Raw genomic sequence first — 12378 nt, 5'->3', positions numbered from 1 at the left:
GAATTTACCGGATCCATATGTGTGTTTAGTGGTTTTGAATGAGCAGTTATCTTAATGCTGTCTTCGTACTGGATTTGGTGGGGGTTGCGAACGGACACCAGGTCGGTTGGAGGCACAGCAGCGAGTAGGTCCGTGCAGCGCGAGGGCAAGCCGGGGCCGCTGGTGGCGTGCTGCCACTGCCGGATCGAGGAGGGGTGGCTGCGAGAGCGACGACTTCGTTGCACACCGAACCCTAGACGTTTAAGCTGAGTGAAGAGTTAACTGCTAATGCAGCCTCGATTCTTCTGAGATCTTGCCTTTGGTCTCCAGGTTGTTGCTCCCATGGTCGCTGAGCCTGGCGGTAACGAGTGAAGTTTTTCGAGGCGGTGAAATATTGTAGCCGTCTTTCTCTATTTGTTATTAATCACTGAATTTAGTATTATTGTTATTAGTGAAGTGCAACCAACGGTATTTTCTGCCTTGTGGCCGCTAGCGCCCCAGTTACCTTCCCTGGAGGTTAGCGTACTTTTCCGGCAGTGTACCTTCCTTCGACGTGTTGATGCTGTCCGACAAGGCGTGTAGTTCGACAGCCTCTTGTATTGCACTGTGCTTATTTTTTGGGAGGTCTACCTTGGTTCTACTGTTTCCTTCGGCCTTGGGTGTTTTCTGAAGATGTAGTGCTGTCTGCCTTTCGCCCTTGCCTCAAAATATTCCATCGTTGTATCGGTGATAGGACGTTAGGCGGATTGGTTAGTCGGTCGGTCGGCGTGAAAGCTGCCCCTAGTTTGAGTTGCCATCTTGTAACGTGAGTACAACTATTGGCTGCCTGTCTCACGTTACTTTATGTTTAGTTACCTTCCCAGGCCGACACTTGGAACACTTGCTGAGAACCGCTTGCCCTGGTTCCTTATATTGTGATGTTTGTTTTAAGGATATTTGTAATTTTCTAATTATTCTTGGTGTGGCCTTCAGCTGAACAATATTTTCAGTTATTTCGTGATAAGGTCTTCAGCCGTGTTACAGTGTTTTTTTAAGCAACTTGTTTTACAAGCAAGGGATTTATTTTAAAAGTGCTATTTGGAATTGTTTCCTGACTTCTAATTCAGGCCTTCAGCCGTTTGTTATTTGAAGTTGTGTGTGGCCTTCACACGAGCAATAATTTCACTTCTTTTATAATAAGGCCTTCAGCCGTGTTACAGTTTGATTTAAAACGAAGTATTCATCTTAGTATGTGCTATTTGGAATTGTTCTTCTGACTTCTGATTCAGGCCTTCGGCCGTTTGTTGTTTGAGATTATTGTTGATGGCCTTCGGCCGTAAAGTTGTGGAATTTCTTTTCCCCTATGATAAGGCCTTCAGCCGTCATACAGTCAATTGTGTTTTTTTTAAGAGATTGTTTTAAAATTTTAATTTCTTTAAATAAAGTTTATGAATTTGTTGTGCAACTGAGAGTAACTGATTATGACCTCATCCACAATCGTAATCTTATCCTGCCCCATCCTGAGAAACCAGCTCACAGTGTGCGATTTTGATGCACTGACTTGACTTCATGAAGCCATCATGTCTGCACATTCCATATCCTCAAGCGTGGTGTCATCGTGCGTTTGCTATGTGGAGGCTGCTCGGCGAAAAGTACACCGAGGCGACGCTGAGGGCACCACGACTGAGGTGAGCCTGCTGTCAGTCAGCAGCGACGCACCTTTGACCTTTAAACTCGTTCCGTTCTTGGTCTGTCCGCAACTGAGGCTTTACTGGGAATGGAAATATTTCCCGACACTTTTCAGATGGCATGTGTAGTGATAATAATTACTACTGAAGAAGTTCAAATACCACCCTAGTTATGCATGTTGTTACGAGGTTTTTTTCGCCAGCAAACGTAAGATATCGACACTACCTGGATGCAGGTACTCGGAACAGATCGACTCTGCGGCATGCTGACCACCATTAAATAGTCTCACCATACATTCATTGCAAAAATATTTTGGGTGGGAATAAAATAAAGAAAAAGAAGAGTCCAATGGCATTTTTGGCTAGGGACCTCAAGAAATAAATTCACCTTACTAATAGGGTAAGGTTTTCTTCCTCCAATGGATACACGCCTACTCTTAAATGAATAACAACTGTGTCTTCAGTATCACACTCTATCACTTGTGTGGGAAGGAAATTAATCAGAGCCAGAGGCGAAAAGTCTCTGATCACAAACGATACTCTACCGCTCCTTCCCTTGCCCGCCAAATACTGACGGTGAAGATTTCTTCTTCCAACAGTCGTGTGTTAGCTGTAGTTTCCATACGACTGGAGGATTTCTGTCACCGTCTCCTCCAATAAGTGCTATCGTTCTTTGGTGCTTTACTTTCCCATTCCATTCCCCATTACTCGATTTCCTGCACAGTACAAACAACCCAAAGTGTCAATACTGTTGTAAGATTTTGGCAAGTGGGAGACAAGTGAACAGTTCTGTGACCATATTTGCAGTCAACAATTTTTCTAGCGGCGAGGTACGGGTTTTTATTGAGTAACCGAAGTGGTCAGTCACACCATAACATATTGTTGTCTTTGGTCTAGAACAAATGTCTGCTGTTACGTCAATAAACTACTCAGCCAATTTCCAGTATGGTACAGAAATTTTACTGGGTGCTCTTCGAGCTACGATTTCCGCTCGTCGGAGTCTCTCGAAATGAGACCCGCCAGGTTAGACGAGCGCGCTAACGCGCTGCTTCCTGGACTCGAGTAGGCGCGCCGGTCGCGGATCGAATCCGCCCGGCAGATTAACGACGAGGACCGGTGTGCCGGCCACTCTGGATGTGGTTTTTAGGCAGTTTTCCACATCCCCCTAGGTGAATACCGGGCTGGTCCCCATTTCCCTCCTCAGTTACACGGTTCGCAGTCGCCTGAACACTTTCGCACTATTCCATGGATTACACTAGTCGCAGACATTAATTTCTTCCCGGGGGGTATGGGGTGGCGGAAGGAAGGGCATCCGGCCACCCCTTCAACTAACATTGCAACATCCGATTAACCATGCCGACCCTGCGTCTCTGCGGGAAAAACGGCACAAGCAAAATAAGAAAAGGAGTCTGTCGAAATCACGCTAATTTATTTTTGAGAAGCAAATGTTCCCAATGCGCGGCAATTGAGCGAAGGACGTAGGTGTGCAGCTGAGTTTGATACATTTCTTTACTTAGATAACCGATCGGAAGATTGCTCTCAGGAAACAAATGATGCTGAAACTATATTAATAAGTCTTCTTTGACTGCGAAGTCGTCCAGTGTCGTGAGAGAAGTAGTTAAGGTGAAGCTGTCACTTTAAGGAAATAGACTAATGGACAAGGCTGTGCCAATCTAAAACACAGGACTTTACGAAATGATCCATAAACCGTGAGAAACTGTATGTGACTCTATAAACACTGTATATATTCTTAAGGAAAGAGAAATTTCATATTGATATTTTTCTTTCTATCACGGTATTATACAGTCGATTAGAAGTTAATGTTGAAATTATAATTGCGGAAAATACAGACTGACCAAGATGAAGGTGTACATTCTACTAGCTATTAAATTTACATCCAAATACAGGGTTACTTCGGGCTGATGTCACAATTTTCCATGGGTGATGGAGAAGAATAGATGTACCAATTTTAGTTTCAGGACCCCAATGCGGAAACGACGGAGTTGTTAGTTATAAGCGAATATCATTTGTTACCTCTGACAGAGGAACACTTTGCAGCAAGCTCTTCTATTTTCATGTTGTTGGAGGAGACAGTATGAACGGAAACAAAGAAAGTCCAGTAAACTTAGGTTCTAAAGTTCGTATCTTAAGAACTATGAGCATTTCATTATTTTTGCTACTGTCAAACACATCTCTTCTGCTGAACAAGAGCTGATAGCTCTTAACGTATGAATTTATAGCCCTTATTTATCAGACATTTCTTTTTCTGATCCGGAGAACCTCTCTTAAAATAATTCAAGACAAAGAGCGTGCAGCTGAAGAGATTCACCGTATGCCGTATCAGAACGATTTTCGCTTATAACGACTCATTCGTTTCAGGAACAGGGTCCCTTACCTCAGATTGATACATTTATCTTTCTCCACCGTCCCTCAAAGCTAGTAACATCATCGTGGAAGTACCATTTATACTTCCCGATAGCCAAGCTACAATGCACTGCGGAGCGTAATTCGTAGCAATTTTAACGAAACTCTTTCCTATTCCGTTAATTTTCTGATCTAGCGTAAAAAGACTATCTAGAACCACTGATTACAGGTTTATGTATATTATCCTCATGAACTCTGCCTGAGATAAAAGCAGAATGATGGTACCGACCTTCTCGAATAAAGTGCTCTAAATGTGCCGAAAAGTGTTCCACGAAATCTATGTCACCTTACTTGCAAGAATTCGTTTTATTTCCCAGAATTTTCTTGTAGGCAATACCAATTGGTGACGATCGTAGCACAGGCTGTATGAATTAGGTTTCTTTCTCATGTCTACTTGATAATAACTCCAAACGCTCGAACAACAGAATATAACTCTACCATCGTGAACATGTTTACGATTATACGTCTTACTCTGTACTTTATCAGAAACGTCCGACAAATCTCTCTTCATTTCGCCCTCCGTATTACCTGCTTTGCATGATTTTTCTATTTGACATATTTTGTTCATATCACTCCTAAATGTTTTTCCTATGTAACATACTAAAAAAGTTTACCACTAATTTAATAATGGTGTACTAGTGGATTATTTCTCTTTGCTTTTGGCATTATCTTGCAGTTTTCCACATTCAGTGAGAGCTGCTGTTCTTCACAACAAGTACAAATTTTTGTCAAAGGCTATCTACTTTTCCTTATGATGACGCAACAACGAAAGTTCACTGCAGTATTATTGTTACTCCAATCGGTTTTTCTGGCTTCAAACAAATCTCGCCCCAAAGCAGTGAATGCATAAGTAAGAAAAATTATGTGCTTTTTTGGGATATTACATTAGTTTCACTTGATCACCTTAATTTTGTCAAATTAAGGTAAGAAGACGTAACGCCAACAACATCAGCGCGGGTGTAGATCAGAAACCCGATGGGCTAAACAGGAAAATTTAACGAATGAAGCCACAGCGTAACTTCAGTCGCCTTATAACATACGATGTGGTCACACTTCAGAAAGATTTTCCTGAAATGGACTGTAGTGGAATGACGATATCCATTTCATGTCCCAGAAAAATGACAACCAACGTTTTTTGGGATCCAAGAACAATTCAAGTCCTGTCACCTTACAAAGGTTAAACGCAAATTGAAAACCACTAAATAAGTCTCCTGTGAGGACTCGATTAAAAACTGTTAAGTGATCTTAATCTGAAAAGAAAACAGACATTATTCAGCAAAAAGGAATATTATTTTTAATTAAACTGCATCCCTTTGGAGTATCATCTCAATGATGTGAGCCGGCCACGGTGGCCGTGCGGTTCTGGCGCTGCAGTCCGGAACCGCGGGACTGCTACGGTCGCAGGTTCGAATCCTGCCTCGGGCATGGGTGTCTGTGATGTCCTTAGGTTAGTTAGGTTTAAGTAGTTCTAAGTTCTAGGGGACTTATGACCTAAGATGTTGAGTCCCATAGTGCTCAGGGCCATTTGAACCATTTTTTCAATGATGTGACGCGATCTGTGATTTCCTTGCAGAGAAGTTACATTTCGTTATGAACGATGGAAAGTCATGAAGTAAAAACAATTAATATCTGGCGCTCCCAAAGGAAGTGTTACAGATAATTTGTTGTTCCTTATCTGCATAAACGATTTAGGAGAATCGTCCGAAATCGTGCTGAGTGTTTTCTCAAAAAATTATTTTGAACATCTATTTCAGCAGCCCCACGAAGTGCGAATGGTTGAGAAAATGTACTTGATCTCTTAGCAACAAATAATCCTGACAGATTCATGGGTAGTGACCACACGATTGTTGTAGCTAGACAATCCCGTAATATCCAAATCCACCAAAAATAAAAGCAAAGTAGATCTGTTTGAAGAAGCAGATAAAAATTCGCTTGAAACATTCCTAAGCGAAGAGCAGATGTGGTTTAAATTAAAGAAAATGGAATCAAAAGCATTTGAGGGATGTGTACCAAACAAGTTAGTGAGAGATAGTACTGATCCCTCATGGTACGCAGAACAAGTCAAAAGAAACTGGAAACTTGGATACTTATGGGAACTTCATAAGGGACCAAACTGCTGAGGTCATCGGTCCCCAGGCTTACACACTACGTAATGTAACATAGGCTAACTTACGCTAAGGACAACACACACACGCATGCCCGAGGGAGGACTGGAATGCCCGACAGGGGGAGCCGCAAAGAACCGTGGCAAGACAACCGAGACCGCTCGGTTACCCCGCTCGGCGATAAGTCAGAAGACTATTTTCAGAAGACTATTTGCATCAGATTCCACTCATAACTGCAGTCGAGAGAACATGTAGGCGGAAAGACTATACTGTAGGCCTTTATCAGGGGGCACACTTGACGTGAGAGAAGAAGAAATATGAGGAGGAGGAGATGTGTGGAGCCGGCCACTGTGGCCGAGCGGTTCTTAGCGCATCAGTCCGGAGCCGCGCTGCTGCTACGGTCGCAGGTTCGAATCCTGCCTCGGGCATGGATGTGTGTGATGTCCTTAAGTTAGTTAGGCTTAAGTAGTTCTAAGTCTAGGGACTAATGACCTCAGATGTTAAGTCCCATAGTGTTTAGAGCCATTTGAACCATTTTGAGACTTGTGGTTAACGTCTTGTCGACGACGAGGTCATTAGAGACGGAGCACAAGCTCGGATTGGTGTAGAATGGGGAGGGAAATCGGGCCGTGCCCTTTCAAAGGAACCATCCCGGCATTTGCGTGAAACGATTTAGGGAAATCATGGAAAACCTAAATCAGGATGGCCGCAGACAGGTTTGAACCGTGTCCTCCCGAATGCGAATTAAAAAGAGGTTGGGAAGGCTTCAAATCAAATAATGCAGAAGGGATAGATAACATTCCATCAGCATTTCTAAAATTATTGAGTCAAGTGGCAACAAAACAATTATTCCAGTTGGTTTATAGAATGCATGTGTCTGGCATTGGAGCATCTGACTTTCGGAACAATATCGCCCACACAGTTCCGAAGACTGCAAGATCCGAAAGTGAGAGAATCATCGCACAATTAGCTTAACAGCTCATGCATCGAAATTGCTGACAAGAATAATATACAGAAGAACCAGAAAGAAAATTGAGGATGTATTAGATGACGTTCACATTGAATTTAGGAAACGTAAATGTACCAGACGGGCAATTCTATCCGTTGACTTGAAAAAACCCTTCGACAGTGTAAAATAGTGCAAGATGTTCGTAATTTTGGGAAAAATAGGGATAAGCTACAGGAAGAGACGGGTAATACAGATCATGTACCAGAGCAAAGAGGGAATAATAAGTGCTCGGATTAAAAATGGTGTAAGACAGTGATGTAGTCCTTAGCTCCTACCGTTTAATGTATACATCGAAGAAGCAATGATGAAAATAAATGAAAGATTCGTGACTGGAATTAAAATTCAGGACGAACCGATATCAATGATAAGATTCAGTGATGAAATTGCTATCCTCAGTGAAAGTGAAGAAGAATTATAGGATCTGCTGAAGGAAATGAATAGTCTAACGCATACAGAATATAGACTGAGAGTGAATCGAAGAAGACTAACGTAAGGAGAAGTGGAAGAAATGACAACAGCGGGAAACATAACATCAGGATTTATGCTCTGGAAGTAGGTGATGTTAAGTAATCTACTACATAGGCAGCACGGCCGGAGTGGCCGTGCGGTTCTAGGAGCTACAGTCTGAAGTCGAGCGACCGCTACGGTCGCAGGTTCGAATCCTGTCTCGGACATTGATGTGTGTGATATCATTAGGTTAGTTAGGTTTAATTAGTTCTAAGTTCTAGGCGACTGATGATCTCAGAAGATAAGTCGCATAGTGCTCAGGGCCATTTGAACCATGGGCAGCAAAATAACCAACGACGGTCGGAGCAAGGAGGTCAACAATATTGAACTAGCGCTGGCAAAAAGGACAGTCAAGTAAAATCTGCTTGTATGGAACATAGGTCTCAATTTGAGGAAGAAATTTCTGAGAATGTAAGTTTGCAGCACAGCACTGCATGGCTGTGAAACTTGGACTGTAAGAAAATCGGAAAAGAAGAGAACAGAAGGATTTCATACGTGGTGCTACAGTCAAATGTTGAAAATTAGGACGACTGATAATGTGAGGTTCTCCAGAAAGTCGGCGAGGAAAGGAATACATGGAAAACACTGACAAGAATAAAATACAGGATGCGAGGACATTTATTAAAACATCGGTATAAGACTTCCATGGTGCTAGGGGGACCTGCAGACGGTGAAGTTGTAGAGGAAGACAGTGATTGGAATGAGTATAGCACATAATTGGGGACAGAGGTTGCAAGTGCTGCCCTGGGATGAAGAAGTTGACACGAGAGAGAAATTCGTGGCGGACAGAATGAAATGAAGCGGAAGAACGAGGACAATAGAAAAAAGTCCGTCAAGTCAGAACTGTGACTAACGTCGCACTCCTGAATGTATATACTAAATGGCCATCATTTCTGTTTCTCTCTGAGCTCGGGGAAAGTGAAAGGTCAAAGAGTTGAACAGCAACAACTTGCGCATCTTGCTGTTAGTGAATGTCTGCATAATTACAGAAGTGTAACCATACCTGTAGATTTGTACGTGCGAAACACTGTACAGGTAGGGGCTAATTATGACAATGTTCCTTTACTCCGTATGCAACGAAGGTGACGCATGTGGAAAGGACTTCAGCATGGGTGGGCGCCAGCAGCGTATGCTGCCCGGCGAGCGTCAGTGCCTGCAGTGTGGCGTGGACTACGGGGACCCGGGGACATCTCGACAATGCGGACCGTGTCAAGCTGACCTGTGCGGACGCGTGGCCAGTCATGAAAATGCATGAGCACGCCCGTGTTCCAGCCGCCACTGTGCGCTGACATGAAAACGCTTCACTGCCCTCCCCACTCCGCACTACCACTACTGCGTCTGCTCTCTCTCTCTCTCTCTCTCTCTCTCTCTCTGTCGCTGACGCGAGCGCTCCGACACACACACACACACACACACACACACTCCTTACCACAGACTAAATGTCTCTCTGTAATGGTGCCCGACGCGAGCACACGAGATCCAATTTTTTAAATAAATACGGGACCGATCACGCAATAGTGCTCTGGAAAAAGGAAAGGCAGTCTGCATCAGATTGACAGTTTCTGAAATAACGGAAAATAACTTTTCCAGCCCATGTGTTGATGTTGTTATTTGGTTCTAAGCTCTTTTCTTTGCATAACAAATATAAAATTTTTCCGTTTGCTGCAATACTCACCCGATGAGGATATACTTAACATGTTACTTGGTCTATGACTTTACGGTAAAATTTATGCGTTTTAGGATTTCAAGCGAAGGAAATTATATCTAATCTTAATTCAAGTAATGAGCAACCATTTGCAAAAATGAAATTTTATTTTCCTAACTGGTTTGAGGCACTGAGTGCCTTCTTCGGAAGGTTGTAAATATGGCATTATGGCAAGTTACAGCCTGCTGGAGAAAGGCACTAAGGGCCTGAAACCGGTTAAGAAAATGACATTTCTTTTGTGCAGCTGAAAGGTTGATATAATACTAATCTACATTTTCATACATAATCCGCAACCTCACATACGGTGCACATCAGTGGACACCTTTACCACCGTGAGTCTTAATTTTACTGTTCCACTCGCAAATAGAGCGAGGGGAAAAGGCCTACTCTATGTATCCGTAAAGGCCTCCTTTAATTATTAAATTCTTTATTTACTGCGTCATCAGTCTTCTGACTAGTTCTTCGCTGCGCTGCACTAATTCCCTTCTTGTGCCAATCTGTACATTACAGAGTAGTACTTGTGTTCCACGTTTTCAATTATTTCTACATCTACATCTACAACCACATCTACATACATACTGCGCTAACCGCAGTACGATGCATGGCATGGGTACGACGTTCTGCTGTTAGTCGCTTCCTTTCCAGTTCTACTCGCAAATAGAGCGTCGGATAAACGACTGTCTATTTGCCGCCGTACAAACCTTAAATTCTTGTATTTGAGTGGTATTTACATTAAATGGATTTTCACAGCAGTAGAATTGTTCTGCAGTCAGTTAAATTCTAGTTATCTATGTTTTCTAAAAAGTTTCAAAGCTAAACATGAAAAAAGTCTTAATCGTATATGAACATTTATTAGAATGATAACCACTATTAGTCTAATTCGATAATCTTCAGGTCATTCTTCAACAGTGGCAGGCGGAGCAGGCACCGTCTGTTGAGAGACGCAGCTGATGTTCGTCTTTCAACAGACGCTACCTGCTCCGCTCACCACATCCGTCTGCCACCATCGGAGAGTGGTGAGAAAATTGTCTGCATATAGACGAAACCGGTCATCATAATAAATGTTTAGTTGGTATCCAGGCTGTTTTAACTTTCTGCCATATAATTTTGCACTGAGATCGCCGTTATTCCAGTAATGTTTGTAAAAGTCACTTTCTCCGTAGTGCTCCGTCAAAAAAAAAAAATACCATTTGACTTCCCGAATCATATCCGTAATACTTCCGCGCTGATCAGGCCTTATTCTAGGCTCTGTCTTGTCCTGCAGATTGCACCATCTTCAGCTCCTTCCGATAACCGGGAAGTAATTTCATTATGTCTTAACAGATGACTGTCATCCTGTACCATCTTTATGTCAGTGTTTCTCATGTGTTTCTTCTTCGGCCCATTCTACCCAGAACCTCCCCATTCTTTATGATATCTGACCACCTAATTTACAATACCCTTTTATAGCCCCACATCTCAGCTGACTTTGATTTTCTTCTTTTCCTGTTATCCATTGTCCGCCGCTCGTGGTCTCGCGGTAGCGTTCTCGCTTCCCGAGCACGGGGTCCCGGGTTCGATTCCCGGCGGGGTCAGGGATTTTCACCTGCCTCGAGATGACTGGGTGTCTGTGTTGTCCTCATCATTTCATCATCATCCAGGAAAGTGGCGAAATTGGACTGAGCAAAGATTGGGTCATTGTACGGGCGCTGATAACCATGCAGTTGAGCGCCCCACAAACCAAACATCATCATCATTATTCCTGTTATCCCACAGTAAGTGATTCACTACCATAAAATGCTGCACATGAAATGTATATTCTCAGAAATTTCTTCCTTGGAGTAAATCTGATCTTTACACTTGCCGACATTTTTTGTTTTGGACAGAAAGGCCATTTTTATCCATGCTAATTTGCTTTTGACTTCCTTCTGCATTTTCATCATGTCCGTCATGTGTTTTTCCAAGCTTTCTAGCTATCAGATTTCTTTAACTTCGTCTACTTCGTGATCATCGGTTTTGATGTTAAGCTTGTCGCTAATTATATTTCTGTTGCCCTTCACTACTTCCGTCTTCCTTTCGTTTACTCTCAATCGATATACTGCACCCATTGGACTTACCATTCCAGTCAACAGGTACTGTGATTCTTCCTCACTTTCTTCGAGTTAGTAATGTCATTAGCGATTCTTATCATAGAAATTACTTTTACCTTGAATTTTAATGCAACTCTTAAAGCTTTCTTTTTTATCCGTCATTGCTTCTTGGATGTATATATTGAAAAAGTAAGGACGAAAGACTGCATTCTCGTTTTACACCCCTTTGAATTCGGTCTTCCATTCTAAAATTTTCACCTTGTTCTTGTACATGCTGCGTATTAACCGTCTTTCCCTATAGCTTACTCTTACCTTTCTCAGTATTTGGAACATCTTGCAACAATCTGCACTGTTTAACATATTTTCCAAATCAACGAGGCCTTTGAAAATCTCTTGAAGTTTCTTACGTCTTTGCTTCCATTATCAATCGCAGTATCAAGTCTGCAAGTTTAGTGCCTTTATCTTTCCTAAAGCCAAACTGACCGTTATTTAACAGAGGCTCAATTATTTCAATTTTAAACACTATCTTCAGCCGTAGTTTCATTACCATTTAATTAGCAACCGGTTTCGACGATATATTTCGTCATTATTGGGCCCTATAAGTAATATCAGTACTGCAACATTAGCACCATCATGACTTGGAAGCAAAATTGAATCTATAATTGAAACAAGAAGTACGTAGTTATTCTCATTATTTAGAAACGATCTGTATACTGTCTTAATAAATGTATTGTAAAAATACTGTAATGAAATATGTAAGATGTTTTCCGACCAAATTATAAAAATATTGTGGAATACATTGATGTATTTGGTGGCCGAGATGTGGTTTTCATACACATTGTCTACCAAAACCAGATTGTCAGGTACGGTCTGGGTTCCGCTGTCCATGTAATATCCCGATGTAAGGCCACTG

This window comes from Schistocerca cancellata, chromosome 6 (genome assembly GCF_023864275.1).
Source record: "Schistocerca cancellata isolate TAMUIC-IGC-003103 chromosome 6, iqSchCanc2.1, whole genome shotgun sequence".
NCBI lineage: Eukaryota > Metazoa > Arthropoda > Insecta > Orthoptera > Acrididae > Schistocerca > Schistocerca cancellata.
This window is presented reverse-complemented; position numbering follows the sequence as displayed.